We start from the raw sequence: 23040 nt of genomic DNA, 5'->3' as shown, positions 1-23040 counted from the left end.
TACAGTTATGAAGTAGCAACAACAATAATTTTATGATTGGGGTCACCACAACATGAGGAACTGTATTAAAATGTCCCAGCATTAGGAAAGTTGAGAACCACTGACTTAGAAACTGAAGTTAATGAATGCATGACTGTAAGGCACTGTTATTTTCCCATTAATATGTTATTCAAAACATTATCCTTAGTTTATCATATAAATTAAAGATGTTGAGATAATAATATAGACATGTCTAAAAAGGCATTATGCTAAAGGAGTAAACCCAGTCACTGTTTTCAGACAGGCATGGGTACTTCACCTCCAGAACACCTTAGAGCAGACAAAAAAATCTACTTCTACTTTTAACAATGTCACTGTTGAAGAAAAAAATAGGTATGTCGCTTTGTGTGTCTGCATGATGCACATACATAAGAGTAACTACAGGTCCACTTCATGTGTTTTCCTTCACCTGGCTCTCTACTTTACTTACTGACACAGGGAGTGTCACCAAACTTGGAGTTCACCAATTAAGACAGACTGACTAGCCAGTAAGCCACAGGGATCCACCAGTCTCCAATCTGTCAGCACTAGAAATACAGGCATGTACTGCATGACTGGTGCCTGGCTTTTATGTGAGTGCCCGCTCCAAACTCAAATACTCATGATTCCTTGGGACATAAACCACTTGGGGCTGTTCCCTTTTCTAACTGCTGTTTGAAATATTTAATTACAATTGTTAAATGTCATGACTTGTTTCAGCATTTTGGTGACCACCATTCTGTATTACTGAACTCTGTCATAGAAGTGAGAAGAGAGAGTATTATAGTTATTCTGGATTCAAATTATAGTATTAGCTATTAATAACTACCCAGAGTCATATCTTCATATAACAAGAGTAGATAATCATTAAAGTGAAAATCTCATAGGTTTAAAAGAAAAACTGCTGACATGCTGTGGTGCAGCAGAGCAGGGGTGTGGGCACACTACTCCACAATGCAGCCAGAAAGCAGAGCCTGTGCAACACAAGTCACTCAAATAAGATTCAGGGACCTGTTTCCTCCAAACAGCCCATACTTTGCCTACATCTACTACCTCCAAACTATTCTCATCTTTATTGGGGGGAGGCGGCAAGAGACATCAGTGAATTAAACCATCCATTAGGTCAGGAATTCAGGATGGCACCATCTCTGGGAATGCCACTGCAGAAGCAGAGCTAAGCTTTACTGCACTTAGTATAACCACACTGGCAATCCAGACAAACCATCTTAGCTTCTGTCCGATTGCTAGGCATTTACTATAAACTACACCTTCAACATATTTCAATGGAGCCATAGTCATTCTGTTACGCAGATTTTTTTCCTCGATCTAAGTTATAGTTTTGTTATCTCTGAATAATTTTCATTAGGTAAAAGAAAGAGAGAGGGAGGGAAGGAGGGAGCGAGTGTCTTACTGATTCTACTGTTTAGGAAAATGAAGTCTTAAGTTGAATTCCTGTCTTCAGGATTTAAACTATGATTCAAACCTTTAATATTTTGCTTTTGTTTATACTCCCCCACACTTTTCAGACAGGGTCTCATATAGCTAGGCCCCCGTTTGAATTTAATACACAGCTAAAGATAACTTTGACCCTCTGATCCTCCAGTCCCCACTGCCTAAGTGCTAATCACAGATGTACAATACTATGCCTGGTTTTATGTGGTACTATGGGATCCAATCCAGGACCTTTGTCTAGTACTCTGCCAACTCTGTCTATTCCCACCCCTAAACCGTCCATGCTTTAAATGATGTACCCTCAGGGATGTTTATTGCTATTTCCACTTAAATTCAACATTGTAGTGGTAAGATATAGGACTTGAAAAGACGAAAAAGATACGTCTATCCAGAACACATCTTAGCCAAGTGTTCTTGCTAGACTAGTTTGGGCGTTGTGGAACTATTTTTGCAGAACGAACTGCCTAGCAGAGCTACCTTTCCTTTGAGTGACACCAACACTACCCATTTCTTTCAATCAGTCTTATATAGGCTTAGATAAAGCTGGAGTTGTTCATAATAGTATTCTCACTACAAAAGAAGAGGCTTTATAAACACGGAAGGAAAAACTTAAAATTCATTATAAAAATGTCAGATAATCGTGAAACTTGAATATACTATGCCATTAAGGGCCTCAATACCTCAATTCAAACTGCATATTTTAAATTTCAAAAATCATACATCTATAGACAAACAAAATTGGTAGTATATCTCAAACTCAGTGCACATAGAATAGAGTCAGGTAACGAACTTTCAAAATCTGCTTTAGGTGTAACAATGTGAGAGCTGGGATTATAACATGTTTAATTCACCTCTGTGTGAATGTCAATTAAATTACTTAGGATTGCACACATACTCTTGACTTTATAAAAGTACTTGCATGTGCATACCAACCCCAGACACATTTTGATTCTTAAAATTGTAGTTTACTTTAAAACACTAGAACTAGGGCCTACACTCAGCCCAATGACATAAGTTTTATGCCTGGAACCCATATAGTGAAGATAAGTGACTCTTGTCCACAGACACCTCTCACACACACCAAACTACATAAAAAAGTTAAGGAGGAAATAATGAAAATAACAAGGTGTAACTAAAGCAGCAAATGAGGCAGACAAGTACCTTGATAACTGAACATATGTATTTGAAGTATATTAAAAATTACAGTATCCACTATTTATGTCACTGAAACAACCAAATCAGTGCTTCCAATACAATACATAATATTTAAGTTATTTGTAAAATACACAGTACATAGTACATGTAACGGTTCCTAGGGTCCCCTTATATATAAAGGTGTTTTACTTCCATACACACATGCAGGTGCATATGCATCCTTAGTACCTGCAGAGGCTAGGACATCAGAGCCCCTGAAACTGGAGTTATTTGTGAGCCACCATGTGGACGCTGGGGACTGAACATGGGTCTTCCTGACTAGCAACAAGTGATCTTAACTGTTGAGCCAAATCATTCAATCTAACCAAGTTAGAGTTACCAATCTAGTTTGTGTTGCTGCAAGACAGGAAGAAAGGTATACTCTTCAAAACTGGGAGCCCCTGCAGGTGCAAAGTGCGGAACTAGCAGTAGCAACAAGCTTGTCCAGTATGAACACAGCCCTGGATTTGATCCCAAGTGCCATAAACCAAACCAAATCACTGCAGCTTCCTCTGCAAGACAATATTTGTTTTCCCAGGAGACTAGTAACTAACTCTTCCACTTTGGAGTTCAATCAAGTAGAGTTTCCCTTCTACATAAAATGACAATTTAATTCTGACAATGGAAAACACAACCTATTCCATGAAATATATTTTGTCTAATAAAACTCCAGAAATCTACACTTTTTTCCAGATTTTATTAAAGTACCTATTTGTGTACCCAACTCAGGGAATCTCTGCTTAATTTTACTGAAAAGCCTGAATTAAATTAGCCTATAAAGATTTTATCTATTATATGCTAAGTTAAAGCTGACAAGTCATCAAAAAGTTTTAACTTTACAATAAAGAATTTACAAATAAAAATATATTATCAAAATTAATCAGAAACAAATCTCTATATTACAATGAACTTTTGTAGTTTGAAAAGCTATTCTTAGTCTGTGGAACTTCTCATTAGATTTTACATTTTCACTATCAAATATATTTGTATGCACTTGTCCATGACCATAAAAACAAAAGCTGTAAAAGTGAAAACTAGAAAATGAGCTTTATAAACTCATCTGTGGTGACTCCTACACTTTACCCCTATTCAGTCCTTATCACCTAATAACTAGCCTTCCTTATTCTCCTTCCTATGTTACATAGGACCCAGATTTACATTTGTTTATATATACACAAGCAAATGCACACATATATATGCATATATATTATTTCTTTTGACTGAGAAGCTTGAATTAAGTTAGCCTGTAAAGATCTTACCTATTGTATCCCAAGCTAAAGCTGAACTGTCCTCAAAAATCTTTAACCTTATTATAAAGAATTTACAAATCACACATACAGATTAGGATCCACATGAGGGAGAAAGTGGTTTTTTTTGTTCTGAGATTGTTATTTCACTTAAATATTACACATTCTAGTCTAAGAATACCATACCCAACAAAGCCATTTTTCATAAACAAAGAAAAAGTTTCATGACAGGTAAAAAGATGATATAAAATTATCACAAGAGTGAGACCCTCCAAGATATGCTTAAGGGAGACTTACACTAGAACAAAGGACTAATAGAAAATATCACAAAACTGGTGCGCAACACTCAACAGTACAGCAAATACAGGCAAAAAAGGAAAATTCAAACTTACTGTTGCAGAATGCCCCAAACCAGGAAGATAAGAAACAAGAGGGGAACAAAGAAAATATATACAAAGCTTAAAAACAATTAACAGAATGATACAAGTGTGGCTTTTTCCACCAGTTAACATACCTGAATATAAACAGATAAAATTTATCAGTCAGAAGGCATAGGAAAATAAGCCCAATAGCTAAAAAAATAAAAAGTATGCCATCTACAAGAAAATTCACTTAGCACTAATAAAGACACAAACAAACTGAAAAAGAATGAAGAAAACATAGAATATACAAAAAGCCAAATGCATGAGGTACTACTTGATATATATAAAATGTAGAAATTCTAAACCAGATGTCAAAAAGCTAAAAGTGGGCTGCAGTTGTACACAACTGTAACTGCAGTCCTTAGAAGGGTGGGCAGAAAAAGAGGATCACTAACTCAAAGCTCACTGGGGCTATGAAGCAAGGCCTTTACTCCAAGCAGAGGGACATGCACAGTATCCATCATAAAGGATCAATGTAAAAGAAGAAAATACTTTAACTGAGAACCTCAATACCCTAGATTCATCCCTGACAAAATACACAGACCCCCCCCCATACCAAAAGAAAATTAGCAAAGAAACAGTTAAACGATATTAAAGTGAATCCAACAGTCCTTTATCCAAGTTCTACAAAATACATTCTCTTAGCTTACAGAACATTCTACAGAATAAACCACATGCTTTCAGTGTAATTAACACATATTTTCACTCATCATTGATTACTCTTGAATGGATCTGTAGGGGCTAGGAGATAGCTGAGAATATAAAGCACTTATCTCCAAGCCTACGGACTCAATCACTAGTAAAAACTGGGATATAATGGCCCACACTCTTATAACCCAAAGGACGGGGAACAGATGGAGCTGTGAGACTCCTTGGCCAACCAGTTGTTAAATCCCAGGCCAATGGGATCCATCTCATAATAAATTGGAAGGTGTTCCTTAGGATAGTTACCAAGACTGTCTCTATCCCCCATATGCACATACATGCATGTGCACATATGCATCAACTCACACATACACACAAACACAAACAGTAAAAATGAATGTGTGTTTTGATAATTATAAATGCTTGTGATGATATTGGTTGTAAACTTGACAGGATCTGGGATTACCCAGAAGGCAATCTTCTGGGCATGACTGGAAAGAATTATCTAGATTAGAGTCACTGAGGTAGCAACACCAATTTAAGTATACCCAGCACATGTCATGTGACACATTCTCCAGACTGGGGACCTGGACTGATTAAGGAGACAGTGAGCTGAGCATGAGAATTCATCATTCCGTTTCCTGACTGTTGATGCAATGTGACTAGGAGCCTCGAGATCCTGCTGTCATGGCTTCCCCATCATAATGGACTATATCCTCAAACTGTGAGCCAGAAATGAACCTAAACCTTTCTTTCCTCCCCTAAGTTGCTTCTTCTCATGGTGTCACAACAACAAGACAAGTAACTAGTACCAATACTGTTTATATTTTCAGGTCTAGTCTAGTAAACGGGGCAAGTATTCAGGTTTACTGAAGCCACGGTGCACACGCTTTTGCCATCACAGAAATAAACAAATCTTTAAAAGTTGTACAGAGAACTAAACATGGTATTTAATGAATGGGACCCTGGGGAATTTTTTTAAAAAAAAATCGTGGTAACAAGATGAAAATAAAAATAACACACACAAACATAGCAAGCAGTGATATTTGCAGCAATATATATGCATGATAAGAGAAAGGAGTGGGGAACAGTAAGGAGCAACCTGAAGATACAATTCAGGCAACAAAAGCAAGAACAAACTAAATCCAAAATTAATTCAAGGAGAGATAACAAGTTCAAAGATAAAGTAAATGAAATAGAACACTAAAAAAAGATGAAACAAAAAGTGTCTTTTCAAAAAATAAATACAATTGGAAAAATATTTTGACAAGACTAAGCAAGAAAAGAGAAAACCCAAATAAAATCAAAGAGGAAATATGATATACTGCAAAAAACACCACAGAAATGGGAAGATAACTTATAGGCTACTATTAACAATTAAATGCTGACACAAGAAATGTATGTAACCATAAAACACATATCATATGTAATAAACAAATTTGAAGCATAAAGATATGGAAAACCAGTCCAAACCCTAAATACCCAGGAATATTTAATTTGGTTTAATTTGTATATAATTATGTCCTATGCCTTCATATATACCTGGGCGCACACAGGCTGGCTTGCTCACACACAAACACACACACACACACACACACACACACACACATGCTCTGTCTCGAGCTCCCTTGCTTGCCCTCCCTCCCTCCCTCCCTCCCTCTCCTTTCATGTGTGTCTGTGTCTGAAATAATACACTGTTGATCTGAATTTAATTTTAATTAGAATCTCATTTATCTTGCCACCTTGGACTCAGAAGTAGCCTTCATGAAATTTAAGAAAGACAAAATCAGGCCAAATCCCTAAGAAGAGACTGTATCCTAGATGTAAAAGTGTAGCCATGTTAATATAAGTCAACTTTATGCCATTGAATTGAATAAGAGAGTCTTAGAAAAACTTTTCATACAAGAATGTTTAATTCTAGCTTTTATTGTCTCTGTGACTGCTGTAGCAGCCTCCAACAACAGTCCTAAGCCACCCACTGGTGTTTAGGTCAGGACTCTTGGTTTATTTGTAATCATATACTCGCGTGTGTGTGTGTGTGTGTGTGTGTGTGTGTGTGTGTGTGTAAAATCTTAACCTCATCCTGGTCTACAGCTATTTATGACTTCCACCTGAAGTTAACTAATTCTAGGAGTAAATCTGTTTTGGTGTTGTCATTTGAAAAATAAAACCAATTAACTCAAACTGTTATAAGCATTTTTATTACTTCATTAACTAAAACAAATAACTTCAAATTCACAAAAACATATTAAGATATTGAGACCTGATACCCAAATTATTAAAAGTATAAAAGTAGATCTTTGCATTAAATGGAATAAAGATGTATAATTCCATAGCCATAAAGAATTCATCCACAGTTCTGACAATAGCTATAAGTCAGAGATTCATACCTAAATGTCTTTATGGTATGAGAAACACAATATAAATTAATTAAGACAATATAAGAGGGAAAGCTGAGATGAAATGCATGTTTGTGACTCTCAAAGTCACAGATGCTGATTCTGCTATGCTATTTCTTTCATTAAACTTACACAAGCCATTGCAAATGCATGTCCCTTTCTAACAGCCACCTTGACCTCAGGGACAAGCAACAGCTGCAGCACAAACCACATTCATATGTCAGCTTCGCTGCTCTCATCCCACAGCAAACGAATGCCTGATAGGTTGAATATATTAACAAAACACATAAAGGTTATACACTACATAAACCAACTTAAGAGAAACGACATAATCATTCTCAATGTTGAAACAGCACTGAACAAAGTTTAAGAACACACTGTTTCATAACACAAGTACTGGTGACACTAGGAACTGATAAGACATAAATCACAATGATAAAGACTATATACAGCAAACCGACAGCCAACATCACACTAAACAAGCAAACTGAGAAGACTGCTTCTTTGTCCTCTCTTATTCAGTATACTGTGCTCTACATCTGAGCTGGAAAGACAAAAGGTTTTAAAAATAGGAAAGTCAAACTATTCTCACATGCAGATGTGATCTTATCCTTAAAAGACTGCAGAATCTATTAAAGAAAGACTTTATAGGATCTACTAAAAAAATTTTTTTTAAAGTAGTTAAAAGATACAAACATTAAAGATAGCAATGACCCCTCAGAATAAAAAGTGTTTCATGCACATTAACTCAAAAAGAAAAGAACCTGAAAATATACCTAGCCAAAGCAAGAGAACCTGAAAATATACCTAGCCAAAGCAAGAGAACCTGAAAATATACCTAGCCAAAGCAAGAGCCCTCTACAATGAAAACCTCAAGACACTGAAAAAGAAAAATCAAAGATGACACTAGATGACAAAAAACGTTTCATTCTCCTGAACTAGCAGAATTAATATTGTGAAATTAGCTTTACTACAAAATGTAATCTATAGACTGAGTGATACAACCTAAATTCTGAAGTCATACTTGATGGGTCTAGAAAACTCAATTCAAGAATGTATATGGAACCACAAGGTAAACAAAACAACACAGCCACCATCATCCACAGCGATCCTGAGGAGTAGGAATCCAGCTGGAAGTAACATGATATTTGACCTCAAATTATACTACAATAAGCTATGGTAATAAAGATATCCTGGTATTGGCATAAAATCAAACAGATTGTTGGGAGCAAAATAAGAGGGTTTGGCAATAAACAGACAAAGCTATGGTCACTTAATCTTTGACTAAAGTAACAAAAACTACATTGCAAAAAAACCCAGCCTATTCAATAACTGTTTCCGACAAAACTGGATATCCAGGTTCAGGGGAATAAAAGAGATCCATATCTTTCACCTTATACAAAAATGAAGGAGAATTATATCTCAGACCTGAATTAAAACCCTGAAACTACCAGCGAAAAACACAGGGATTTTTGGAGTCAAGCAAGAACTTTCCAAGCAGAAGTACAAGGGCACAGGAATGAGCAAAGAGACATCGAACAGGACTCCATAAAATTAAACTTCTAAACAGGAAGGCAAAGAGTTACCAGGTTGGATGCACCCTAGCAGGCCAGAGTGGAGAAAATCTTTTATCAGCTATATTTCAAACAGAGATTACCCAAAATTTAAAAGTAACTCCAAAATTAAAATCACCAAGAAAACAAAACAGAAAATCAACAATAAACAATTCTTTAAAAAAAAAAGTAACTAGTGTTAAAAATATTCAGCATTTGAGTCATCAGTCAAACATATTTTAAAACTACTTTTGAGACAACACCTCACCCCAAAAAGAATGCCCATCATCAAGAAATCTGACAACAAATGTTGGGAGCATGTAAGGGAAAAGCAACCCTTAGCTCACTACTTATGGGAGTATAATTAGCATAGTCACTATGGCAATCAGCTGGAAGGTTCCTTAAAACTCAGAAATGAAACCATTGTACAAAACAGCCATTCCGCTCTTAGACAAGTGCCTGCAAGGCTCCATCCCTATCACCAAGGCATCTGCACACCATGCTGTCCCTGCCCTAGTTACAACAGTAAAGAATGGACCAGCCTGAATGTCCATTAGCAAATAACAAGATAATGAAAACGTGGTACAGACTCAAAATAAAATATAACTCATCTGGAAAAGAAAAGGAAATCATAAAATTTTCAGGAAAAAGAACAGTGTTGGAAAGTATACTTAAGAGAATGGATCCAAGCTAAGAATGAAAATACATGTGCATCTATCTTCTCTCTTATACATGTAGCCCTAGTCTATAATGCATACATGCATATATGAAATATGAAAGCAGGCATAAGTGTGAATATAATCTAAAAGTTGGAAAAAAGACCAAGGGAAGATACTGAGGAAAGATGGCCATAGGCAAGAGCATCCTCTTGAAAGAGGATGTACAACTTTTGTTTTATTTTTCATTCCAAAAGTTCTTTTTTTGTATATGCAAAATACATACTTTCTCAAGTAGCAAAAAAACCTTTTTTTTTTTTTGTTTAAATTTCAAATGAATCCAGCATGTTATCCCTTTGAGGTGGTGATGATGAATGCTTGGCTGCTTTTTTACCTTCTCTGACTATTAAGAAAAAAGGAATTAAACATAACCTATCATGGAACACATCTGTCACACTGACCCTCTTAGAAAAAAATGACTGAAAAAAACTGTTTTGGTGGAATAGGTACTGTCATCTGAAATCTTTTTCTTCTGTTCAAAACGTATCAAGTCATTCTGTTATAGCATTACTTAATACATAAACTGCATTGCTCTGTGTAAAGTATGCTTTTGAAAAATTAAAACAGATGCTGAAGAGATGGCTCAGCAGTTAAGTGAACCTGCTTCTCTTCCAGAAGACCTGGGTTCAATTCCCAGAACCTACATGGCAGCTCACAACCATCTGTAATTCCAGTACCAGGGGATCTGATGCCCTCTTCTGTCCTCCAAAGACACTAGGCACACACATGGTACACAGACATATACGTAGGTGTTTCACCTACACACATAAACTAAAATAATAACATGACTTCTCTAGGGAGGAGCTGGACTGGAGAAAGAGCACATGGCAGGTGACCCATGGATGTACTCAGTGTAAAGAAAGAGAAGACAGGCCACAGCACAGAGCCAGATGAATACAAAAACATTTCCTAAAATAAAAATATTTAAAGACTGCTAATGAGTAATTGGCTGCACCAAGCCCTATACACACTGTGCTTTTCCATGTACACATTACGGTGATACAATTTAGCTAACAAAGGTAATCAACAAATAAATAATCATCAACAACAATAAATCAATTTATTATTTAATAAATAATATTAAATAGATCAACACTAATTATGCAATGAGAAAACATTTGTGAAAAAAAGCCTAGGGTGGAAAGTCACATTATGTGAAAAGGTAGCTCAATCTGAAGGAGAAAGCTGGAAGTATTATCAGTTGTTTTATGAAAATAAAAAGGGGTGTTTAAACTGGGGTTAACTGAGAAGTCGTCAGTACAGTTTGAAAGTAATGAGATACTGATGGCCAAACAGACCCTGAGCTTTTTAATCCTGTGAGCCAATTTGTTTTGGGTTCCTGTATCTCCAACACTGACTTGATATAGACATGCTATTTTTAAAAGCAACTCACACAAAAACATATTGCCAATTTTGTCTCATCAACTGCTAGAATGTTTCTACTCACAGACACTAACTTTGATTTTATTTAAAATCATTTGAAAGGGCTAGTGAAAAGGCTTACCAGGTAAAGTTCAATCCCCAGAACCCACGCGAAGGTGGAAGCAAACAACTGATTCCACAAATATGCTGGAGCTGGGGCCCATGTACCCCCACCACCCACACACACACTCACATCCACATACAGTCACATCATGAGTGCACAAACTTTAAAATATCTACTACACTGTAAAACATACTCCTGGTATTGTGTTAAACTAATGAATCACCCTCCATGCCCCACTCCCAACCTCACATAAACATGCCATGCACACATTCACAATGCCAATCTGTGTAGTGATTTCAAAGAGAATGGCCCTATAAGTTCATATATTTGAATACTTGGTCCTCAGGTGTTAAAAGTATGAAGAGCAAGAGACTAACAGGCATTAAAAACAGGTTTTCTTAGAATACTAAAGAAGCTAATAAAAGAGATTAGAAAGGCACATTTTCAAGTAACAGATAAAAATCCTATTAACACAGGTCTGCCTGTAAATAAAACTCACTAGTAAGAAAAACAAAAACAAACATACAAAAAAAAAAAAAACAAAAAAAAAAAAAAAACAAAGAGATTCAGTGGCATTGTTGGTAGTGGTAGTAGGAGTACTAGCAGCAGCAGCAGCGTCTGTGTCTGTCTGTGTGTGTACACCCGTGGACTCATGCACGTAAACAGCAGCACCTAATAACCCTACAGCCCTCAAATTAACTACAAGATTTCATAATGAAAGAGGTCTAAGAAGCGAAATGTTGAGGGAAGAAATTATTTTTCATACAGACACTTAAGACAATAAAATTGGGCCTGAAGAGATGGCTCAAAGAACACAGCACTCAGGCATGACAATAAGAGTTTCGATCCGTGGACCCAAATAAAGAAAGCCAAGTAGCTTCAGCAGCCTATCATAGTCCTAGCGCTCTGTAAAGATACAAAGATCCCAAGGATAAGTAGACGAGGTTGGCTAGACATGCTAGGAAGTGTCAGGTTCAGCTAGAGACACTGTCTCAGTAGAGTAATAAAGGAACAATATCAACCTCCACAAGTACCAGGTACAAACATGGTGCACACACAAGCCAGCAAAGCACCCATACCTAGAATATAAAAATTAAGAAGAAAAACAACCCAACTTTTAAACCAGAGAACCCATTCTCAGCAAAGATATGAAGATGCTTCTATTGTTCTACTGCTAAGACTTAATTTCTCCACAATAACAAGGGCCAGGACATCTTGTTTAAAGAAATAACTTCTGTTAACTTCTCTGAATACATTTACTTCTAATTTTTCCTAAGGCACAGTGATGTATTTCGTCTGAAGTGTGCTTATTTAAAAGTAACAGGGCTTAGGAGATGGTTCACCAGGTAAAGTGCTTCCTGCTGAAGCACAGAGACAGAGCTCAAATCCCCAGTACTCACACAAGACAGGAATGGTGAACTAACCCCAGAGGTGAAAGGAGAGAACAAACAGTGGTTAGGCATTAGGCTCCTGGTAGCTCAATGGCTACCTGTTCTACTCAAACAAGTTCCAGGTTCAATGATGGATCCTGTCTCAAAAAATAAAGTAGGTCACTGCTGTAGATCACAAGGTTCCTAGCTGGGCGAGGCTGATTATCTTTCCTTCCCAGTACATCACCTCCCAATACACAAATGCAAGTCAGAAGGGTTTGTGAAGCTTCTAGCTGGACGATAGCTGGATTTCTACATTTTCAATGGTTTTAAGTGGTATCTTCAGCAAAAAGACCTAACAACTATGTTGAGCAGGAGGAACAGAGGGCAATATGACCAAAATATATTGTATAAAGATTTTTTAAATGTCATAAAAATAATTAAGTAAATAGAGAGGTGACTCAGCAAGTAAAAACATTTGCTGCTCTTATAGAGGCCCTGAATTTGCTTCCAGCACCCTCACAGGGCAGTTTACAACTGCCTGTAACTCCAGTTTCAGAGGACCAGACACCTTCTCCTGGCCTTTGCAGGTAACAACACACGGATATATATGTACATACACACAAATTACTGTACATACAAATAACATTTTTTAAATTATCTTTTATTTTTGAGACTATAATTTAAACATTAAAAAACAGCAAAAAAAGATATCTGTTAACATATGACCTTCACATGCACACACATGGAAGCACACCCATGCACATATATACACATATGAATATACACATACACAAAAAAATCAATTAATTTAATAAGTTCTAAAAGGATAATAGTGACATTCTAAAGCAGTACAATTGACTGAAAGACAACAACTAGGAATTACTGACTCCACAAAGAACAGCAGAAAACTGACTTTCCTGAAGAGAAAGAAGAAACACACTGCTAACCAGGACTACCTTACACCACTGCTGTGTGATGACTTTCACAGCTGTTACAAAACCCTTGACATAAGCAACTTAAGGGGAAATGGGCTTAGGCTCACTGTTTTAGAAAGTTTCAGTCCATGAGAGCAAAAACTAACTGGGGGAGGCATCACTGCACCAATGGTGAGAGCACACAACACAGGTCTCTGCTTAGAAAGCAGAGTAAAAAGCCAGAAGCAGAAGCAAGGCTGGACTACCTATGCTCAAAGACTGGCCCCTTAGGGAAAACATCTGTCAGCCAGGCCCCACCTCCTCTAAGTTACATAACCTCCCCAAATAGTCTCACCAAGCCTAGGAAGGGCTGTTCAGTCACGAAACATCAAAAAAGGCTGTCACAGCTGAATGTCTTCTGAAAGGCATTCTGTCTAGCAGTTTTGCTTTAAACAAACAAAAAACAAGCAAACAAGCAAACAAACAAACAAACAAGGAAGGAAGGAAGAAAGAAAGAAAGAAAGAAAGAAAGAAAGAAAGAAAGAAAGAAAGAAGTGGGAGTCAATGGTCAATGAGTGTCTTCGGGTTTCTATTGCCAAAGGCATTCTGCCTAGCAGTTTTGCTTTAAACAAACAAAAAACAAGCAAACAAACAAACAAAGAAAAAAGAAAGAAAGAAAAGAAGTGGGAGTCAATGGTCAATGGGTGTCTTCGGGTTTCTATTGCCATTGCCAAAACACCATGAACAAAAACACAAGATGGGGAGGAAAGGGTGTATTTGGCTTACACTTCTGTGTCACTGTTCATCACTGAAGGAAGTCAGGACAGAGCTCACACAAGGCAGGAGCCTAGAGCAGGAGCTGCTGCGGAGGCCATGGAGGAGTGCTGTTTACAGTCTTGTTTCACAAGGCTTGCTCATCCTGTTTTCTTTATAGATTGATGGGGCTTTCCCCCATCAATCACCAATATAGAAAATGTCCCTACAGCTAGAACTTATGGAGGCATTTTCTCAATTTAGGTTCCCTCCTTTCAGATAGCTCTAGCTTTTGTCAGGTTGACTAGCCAGCACAATGGGACAAAAGGAAAGAATAGGGTAAAGTATGAATTCAGTTTGTCTCTGATCAAGCCTCTTGACCTAACTCCCAAATTTAATGATGCACCAAGGAAATAAAAGATCCTAAATTACTTAGTAGGAGACTAATAAGCAAAATACATACTACAGCAAATTCAGCTCAGTTTCTCTAATAAGTAAGATGCAAAATGAAATGAAGAAATCTTGAGGTCAAAAGACATTATAGCTGTGGTTCTCAACCTTAACACTGTAGCCCCTTCGTTTCTCATGCTGTGGTGACCCCAACTATAAAACTATTTAGCTGCTACTACATAACTGTTATGGATTGTAATGTAAAAATCTTATACCCAGGATATCTAAAAAGGAACCTCTGTGAAAGAGCTCCCAGGGAGAGGAAGCTGATTGCTCTCAACCAATCCTGATTTACCTGCTGATTGTGGCCCAAGTTAACTCTGGGAAAAGAAAAGTTATTCATAGCCCATTTGTAATTCTGAATAATGACTAAGGAACTATAGCCCTGTAGTTAAGTTAAAAGTAGTCTATATGTTTTGAAAAAGAGTACTGCAATATCTATTCTGAAAGGGGAAAGATGAAACAATGCTAATATCTGCTAAGTGATAAGGAGAGTTAAAAGAATGGACTGTGTAGAGGAAACAGAAAGCCACTGATCGGTGACTACTGCAACTTGATGAAAGCTACATAAAAAGTTTATTATACTGCTGTTTTCTTCTACATGTTTGACATTTTCCATAAAAAGGTATTTTTTTAAAAAATTCAAATGCTTTAGCAAGGAACAGTTCATTTGCAACATATTTCAGGGTTAAAAGAAAGAAAAAACAAAATGAATACAATTTAAACAAAGCCCTTTAACAGAAATGCTAATAGCAAGCATAAGCAAATTTAACAAAAACCTTTAAATTTTTTCAAAGACATAAACAAAATGAAGAAAGCCTATTCCATTAAGTCATATACTTGCCTCAAATTGTGTTTGCAGTCCAAGTGGTAGATTTTACCTCACTGTAATAACAGCATGCATCTATAAGCATATATATATATATATATATATGCACACACATATATGTATATACCACAAATCCAACCAATAGCAAATGCTCTCATATGAAACAAGACTAAAGTCATTAAGCCGATGCCTTCCTACGTCCTCTACATTTTGCTGCCACTACTTTTTAAGTTTAGAAAACTATGGAAAGCATCAAAAGCCATATAAATAGGCAGCCACACACTTACAAAAACTCACTCTCTTGGGGACTCTGGATTCTCGACTTAAAATTTAATGTGGGGAAAAAAGATATATTTGTAAGAAACCTATATAATTTTATATAGCAAAACTATCTAGAAATCATGAGCTGGAGAAGGGAAATAATGATGTTTATAAACACTAGGGCATGGATGTGAAGAGGGAATCACCGTGATGATTTGTGAGTAAAGGAAAATAAAATGAGGTAGCAAAATTCATGTTTCCCTAGGCCTTTCATTCAGCCCAAAAGATATGCACTTACACTCCCAAAAGCAATTTCAGGCTAGCTACGTCTCTATTTTTCCCTAGACAAACTGGATGTTAAACAGATGACAAAGTATATTTGCTCTGGGACACTGAAGGAGCAAAAAAGAAAAACGGAAAGAAAAACCTTTTATGAATGACATACAACTGGTCAAATCCCTCCGACCAGGCTGTAACCTACGACAGTGAGACTGCTACTGGGATTCCTTCCAATTTTTTCCAAAGGTTTGTTACAAAAAGCCGTAAACGTAAAACAACTGTTCACAGTAAAAGCCAAACAGAGGACGAGATCTTTAAACTTTACAAACTTTAACCACCAACCCATAAAGTTGAACCATTATTAGTGAGCGATGCTACTTTTATCACAACTGAGCATCACAGGTGTCATAAATGAGCCTAAACCATTTGCTTATAGATCCCTATTAGCTGCTACAACATTAAGAGATGAGCCCTCAGAGTCAGCATCTAAATACATGTATGGTACAAATTTGAGTGATAGGTTCTATAGACCTGGCCTCTCGCTCTGAGAACATTATATCGATAAGAAAGAAAGAGAGAGAGAGAGAGAGAGAGAGAGAGAGAGAGAGAGAGCCAGAGAAGCTCTTAGTGAAAAAAACTGTAATAATTTATGAGCTATTTTTATATAAAATTATGTTTAGAAGAAATATTTTTTAAATAGACTGTGGTACTACTGAAAACAAAATTATGAGGAATCTAATATAAAGCTAACATCTGCAACAACTTGGATCTGGCACAGGTAGACTACCATACATGCACACGCTATCTGCTTTAGGCTTCCCTTAAAATTGGTCCTGATAGCTTTCCCCAGTGAAGCACAGAAATTCTTAACAACACAAAGCCTCTCATCAAATTCAAAACCCATAAAAATGGACTGCTCCTACAGTAACCCAAAGAAAAATGCAGATCTATCATTTGTGCACAGGAAAGCCATAAGCAAAAAACAAAAGTTTATTTTTTCCATTATGAACACATTCAACCCTTTACTCTGTCCTTACAAGGGGAGAAGAACAAAGAGCTGGCAACCTTGGGAATGATACCTCACCCCCTAAAGAGAGGCCCTCACCACTAAGCTAGAGAAAGAGGCTTTTCCCCCCAACTTAACCACTTGAAGCTCACTTTGGGACAGATTCTAAAACCATGCAGTACCTTCACAGAGTTTGTTCCTCTGTGAGCAAAGGAATACACTTACAATAAACACACATCCAAAGACTCTCAAACTCTGAATACTTTTCATCAGATTTTCAAACAGTATTGTTTGAAAGAGAAAAAGCTTACTTTCAAATCTGAAGTTAGCTAAGATGTATGCCTGACTTTTTCATGTACATAATATTACGTCTTTTAGATTTCTCAACAACTCTTAGATTTACTTTTTAATTTTAAACCAAAAGAAATGTTATCCAATTATGATTTAAACAAAACACTGTATTAAGTAAGAAGTTACTGAACTGCTAGGCGCCATCCTTCAGCGCCAGGCTGCTACTCAACTACTTAATCATTACTCTTAGAGAGAATGCCAGTCATCTATCCTTGGCATTCATGTTTTGTGTCAGAAAAATTGGTTTCTCATGGAATGCCCATGAACTCTCTCACATTTCTCAGTCACCTTACAGTTTTGTTAGGCACAGCTGTGAAACCAATTTTTTTGTCTTATTTCCAAACCAAAGTCCTTAAACCTGGCACGTGACTCCTTCAATTCTCTTGATTAGACACATATTTCAAGTGGCAGAGCCACAGGGTGGAAGCATGGACCTCAGTTTGCACCAGAAGAGCAACACAGAAGTGTCTCTGGCCCATACCAGGTGTCTTCTGAGTAAGAAATGCACCTTTCTATGCTGAGCCAGCAACTCACCTAAGCTTCTCTGTAATGGCACCACAACTATCAGAATCTGCTGTTTCTCTTTACAGCCTAATTGCACTAAGATGCTTCAAAATAACACATATTTGAAAATGAACCATCTTGTATGTGTTAAAGGATATATTCTCTATGTAATTTTCTATATCTAGAATGAACAGAAAAATTAAGACAGTATTTTGAAAGCCAAGGGAAAAAAAATCCAACTTAAAGAGAACTTTAAAAGAAATACACTAATAAATAATTACACATTAAGAGTAAAGAACACTAAATCTATTTTTTTTCTAGTAAGCATATAAGATATAAAACAACAACAACCACCTAATAAGCCAAAACTAACAACTGAGAAACTGGAATCCACTAGTAGGCACTGTGGCTGTGATGACCACTGTTAAGAGCTGAACCTGCCCTGTCCAGCATCTCCTTATCCACAGGCTGTCTTTCAAGTGCACTGAAGACCCAAAGATTTTAGTAAGGTTTGCACAAAATAACTTGGTAGCAAAGCCAAACTAAGAGCTGGCCTTAAATTGCTTATCTTTTCTACTTATCCCACTTAGTAAGAATATGCACAAGTCTTTAGTGTAGAAATATCCACATTGTGATTATGGAGTGCTGCCTCGAGAACATATAAAACACAGTTATCAGATCACACTACCTTTGCAAACCTGACAATTCATGCACCGTGAAACATAAGTAGTATGAAACTGTGGCAATATGCCAGTCAGGCAGGCTAATATTTTAATAATGAAAAAAAAAGCAAATAAAGAGCATGGCTTTCTTGCTTGTGAACAACTCAGTTATTTTAAAACTGAACTTTGGTAATTCTTCAATGGCATTTTTTTTTTCCTGTTTTGGTTTGTTTTGTGGTACTTGGAGTTAAACTTAGGACCTCATCCATGCTAAGCAAGCGCTCTACCAGTGATCACTATGTCTGGCCCTCACATACTTCTCCCTTATGTTTCCTTAGTATTTCTTTGAACACCATAGATACAATCAGCCTAAAGCCATGCCAATGGTATTATCAACAGTTATAAGACCTAAAAGAAACACTGTTGAAAACATTTTTGAGTTCCAAAGCTGTGGCTTCATCATACATTGAAATAATTGTAATATAAGACACAAGCTAATACGGGACTGACAAGAGATGGAGGTTATCAGTTAGGAAAGAATCATATGAGAAAATAGCAAACTGTCCGCAGAGTGAAAGAATAGGTAACTACAACGCCCCGCCCCTCCCAGTGTTACTGATGCTTTTGTTCTGATCATTCCTGGGGGGGGGGGGGGGCTGTCTTGTGCTTTGCAGGGCAAAAATCCAGTGGCCTTCTTCCTCAATTCTCAAGAATAATGCTATCTCTAGGCATTGGTAACTGTTCCCTAGACAGGTGTGGGAGCCCTAAGGCACTGCCACAATATAAAACCACTGATTAAGATGCAAAAGAAAATTATTAGAAATTTAATACAGCTTATCCCCTAGAATCTAAGCCTCTAAAAAAAAAAAAAAAAATGCCCGGATGCATTTTTCCTGTTGAAAGACATGGGAAGGAAGAAAATCCTATGTCTATTCTCTAAACCTGTGCCTGGTTATAATAATAATAACAATAATAATAATAATAAATTTAAAAAGGTCATGTTCTACTTTCTAAACTTGAACACCCAAGCAAATCTGATTTTTCTGATAACCAAACACAATACATCTGCTGTTACAGAGTCACATTCAAGATGAGAATATGGTATAGAGTACCAAAAAGTTTTGCATGGAGAATATAATTTACAGCATGTAACTTTTCAAAAGTGCTTATTGTTCCCATCTACTTCCTGGCATTATCTGAACAGAGCATTAGCAGATACTAATAAAGCTATGGCCTTTGCAAAGGTACTCTTTCACTTCCTCCTCTGGGGGCAGAAATGGCTTTATTCTTACAGCAATCCAAGTCTTTCTGTACTGGTTCACATGCAAAAATTAAGATTACTGTGAATTTCAATTTCTTCTTATAATTAAATAAAAGTGAAAGCTTAGAATTATATTAGAATAATCATCTTAAACACCACTACTGAAATAAAGACAAACATATGTACTCCTTAATGTTTTCTTTCAATCCAAAATAATTATTTTCCTGGAACTTCATGCTGTTTAGACCTGAGAAAATGGAAGAATAAGAATAAAGCATGACTTGTTAGTGCAACATGCTACTGAGCAGCAGAGCAGGACCTGCACCCAGACAGACTGACTGCTGTACCAGGACTCTGCAAACCTTAACACACAAGTCCTCAAATCTCACTCAACTCAAGGTTATGGTTCCTCACTTCTGGGAGAGGGCGAAGTGGGGTGGGGACAGTACTCAGTACTTCTCACAAGTCTATGTGATGCTCAGGTCTGCTCTGCAGCTCACTGATCTACCTAGAAAAGCAGGTAACAACCTCCAGAAGATGGCAGAAGAAAATCCCAGACTGAGTCAGAACACGTGAGGAGTTACCAGCTTCTCATTCAGAACTGAGGTTTCCAGTTTTACTTTTCTTCAGGGGTAAATTGTCAAAAATTGTAAACACCTGCTTTTAGATTTTACCAGAAAAATATTACAAACTTCAACCCCAATTAGGCATTTCCCACATCCAAAAACTATACCAATACCCTAAATGTTTGCATACTAATAGATTCTATCTAAACATGCTAAAGAACATTTAAGAAACATACATTTGTACTTGTTTATATAGAGAGAAAAACTAGGGGCTAAGTTAAAAGCATAGGACCTTCCTAAACTCGGTGTGTCTACAAGCTGTGCCAGGAAGGTAGTCAGGTGACCCTTTTATGCATCACTCCACGGTCATTATCAACCGGTTTCTCTAAAAGCAGAGCAATGCACACACAATTTTCTTTCCAACATCCTTAGCATATAATTATAGTCTAATCTAAAGCCTAGAAGGCAAAACTATAAATGTAAGCCAGTAAGAAAATAGTGCATCAGTGGGCTAATAATCTTCATGGGCAACCTGCTTGGTTTGAAGTCACCCAGGAGACATACCTCTGGCCATGTCTGTGAGGGTGTTTCCCAAGAGAAATGAGGAGGGAGTCCAGTCCTACCCTGCCTGGGAGCAGCAGCATCTCATAATTCCAAAGTGGAAACACAATCTTATCGCCGGAGATAACACCTTTATCCATGTACTACCAAGAAAAAGAAGCAATCCACCAACCTAGCATCAAGCTTACTTAAGGGTATACAACTCAACAATTAAATCAATACTCGATCACTCTTGGTGATTAGGCCTAACTAAAGAATGCTAAATAAAGGGGGAAATTTAAGAAAAATCTTCATAGTTGGAGTTATTTGGCTTTCCCCCCAAATTTTTCTGCATTTCATTCAACTTTTTTTTCCTGAGATACACAGATAGATGGTAGCCTAAGTAAAAAGTAAATTTAAAGCATACAATCTCCATTAAACCTCACAATAAATATTTAAACACCTTGGAATATTGAGAATATAGTGCTGCTCTTTCCCAGATCTGACATGAAGGCAAAAAATGTATATATATATATATATATATATATATATATAATATAAATTTAGACTTCTCTGTCAAAATTCAACATTGCCTGGATTAAAACAATCTGCAAATTTCCTACCCAGTAAGGAACAGACCTTCCACACAAAATCAGACATACCAAAGTATCTGGTCTTTTTACAAGTAAGGCATATAAGAGAAGAAAGCCTAACTTCAAAGTGCGAGGAAACAATTTATAAAGCCCACTATTTTCTAATGTCTTATGCAGAGAACTGACCGGCATGGCCTGCAGTTACTGACAGCTATCAAGCCCAATGAGGGAAAACAGACACAAGGCTGGCTACAAGCACGAGCCAAGCCTCACTTTCCCACCAGTCTAACTGCCAAATGCCAAACACTATCTCATGGACTGATACACAAAAGAAAAATTCAGGACAAATCTAACTCTGCACCATAGAAAGGTTCTAAAATAATCCTTGGTGACCTTGAGGAAACACCCTGGGTTTAATACACAAGCTGCTTTCAACACCACTACAGCTCTGCTCTGAGGGCATTCAACACATCTACCACACTCTGTAGATTCATTTCTGTCCCCTGGATTTTGCTATTTGCAGAGAAATCAACTACTTTTGTAAATGTTTGATCTTACACACAATTTTTAAATTGCAGAATTTTTTTCTCTGATCTTTACATCTCTCTTAGTGGGAGAAATAAGTATATATGTTGTGAATTAAGTTATTCTTTCAGAGAGCAAACAACTTGACCTTCTTAAATGAACACAGATTCCACAGACCATTTAGGAGGGTGAACAGAAATACCTCAACTTACTTATTTTAAAAGCAACAAAGATATAACATTAGTCATTCATAATTAGTTGTAAATTTCCTAACTAAAAAAAGTGAAAGCAATTTTAATTTTATTTTTATTCTATTAAACATAGCCACAATATAATCACTTCAACATATAAAAGCAGACTTTTATGCTCTGCTAAGCTTTTAAAATCCGGTGCATATATCACACTTTTAGCATGTCATTTTGAACTAGCCACAAGTAAAGCCATCAATGACTACATGTGGCTAGTGGCTGCTGTATTGGATAGCATAGCTCAGAAGTTATTACTTTAAGGTTAGACATATCGACTTTTAATAAGCAAACTATTAATTCATTGAAAAATGCAAAATCACATCACCTTATCAACAGATCTGATTAACATACACAGTAAGAGGTCAATGGATCACATTTGTGTTTATAAATGACTTCAAAGATCTGTCTAATCAACACAGAAAACTACAGAACTTGTAGCAGAAATGGATTAAACACTGAGGAATTTCCCCACCAAAAGGTAGCATCACTTCAACTGTACCAGCAACTCATAGTTTGCAAATTATTTGAATTTATCTCTAAATCTTACTCATTTCATAAGCCATATAATCAAAAATTTAAAAAGTAACATATATGATAAAACAAACAAAAAATTGCACTAACTAGCTACTTGGGTTCCAGTGAAATTCTTTCTACAATTATAACTTACTCAGTACTTACTAAGAATTTTCAAGTAATTAGGACAACTGCTTAAAACATAAATAATTCCAACAATGCATCCTCCAGAAAACAACTGAAACCAATCGTTTAGCACATAAAATTTACCCTTCAGGCA

At 36.7% G+C, this 23040-nt stretch overlaps 1 protein-coding gene and 1 long non-coding RNA gene across 7 annotated transcripts in view; both read right to left on the bottom strand.

Moving 5' to 3' along the window:
• Positions 1–23040, bottom strand: part of Ube2e3 (ubiquitin-conjugating enzyme E2E 3) — a 60551-nt gene that overhangs the window by 32828 nt on the left and 4683 nt on the right. The window lies entirely within an intron of this gene.
• On the bottom strand, positions 637–21914 carry Gm51431. Its single transcript, XR_003953862.1, has 2 exons — positions 8173–21914; positions 637–8141 (listed from the first exon to the last, which is right to left on the bottom strand). It is a non-coding gene; the product is annotated as a predicted gene, 51431 (long non-coding RNA).

Source organism: Mus musculus, chromosome 2 (genome assembly GCF_000001635.26).
Source record: "Mus musculus strain C57BL/6J chromosome 2, GRCm38.p6 C57BL/6J".
Lineage (NCBI taxonomy): Eukaryota > Metazoa > Chordata > Mammalia > Rodentia > Muridae > Mus > Mus musculus.
Note: the sequence above shows the minus strand (reverse complement) of the source record. Positions and strands in the feature narration are given on the sequence as shown.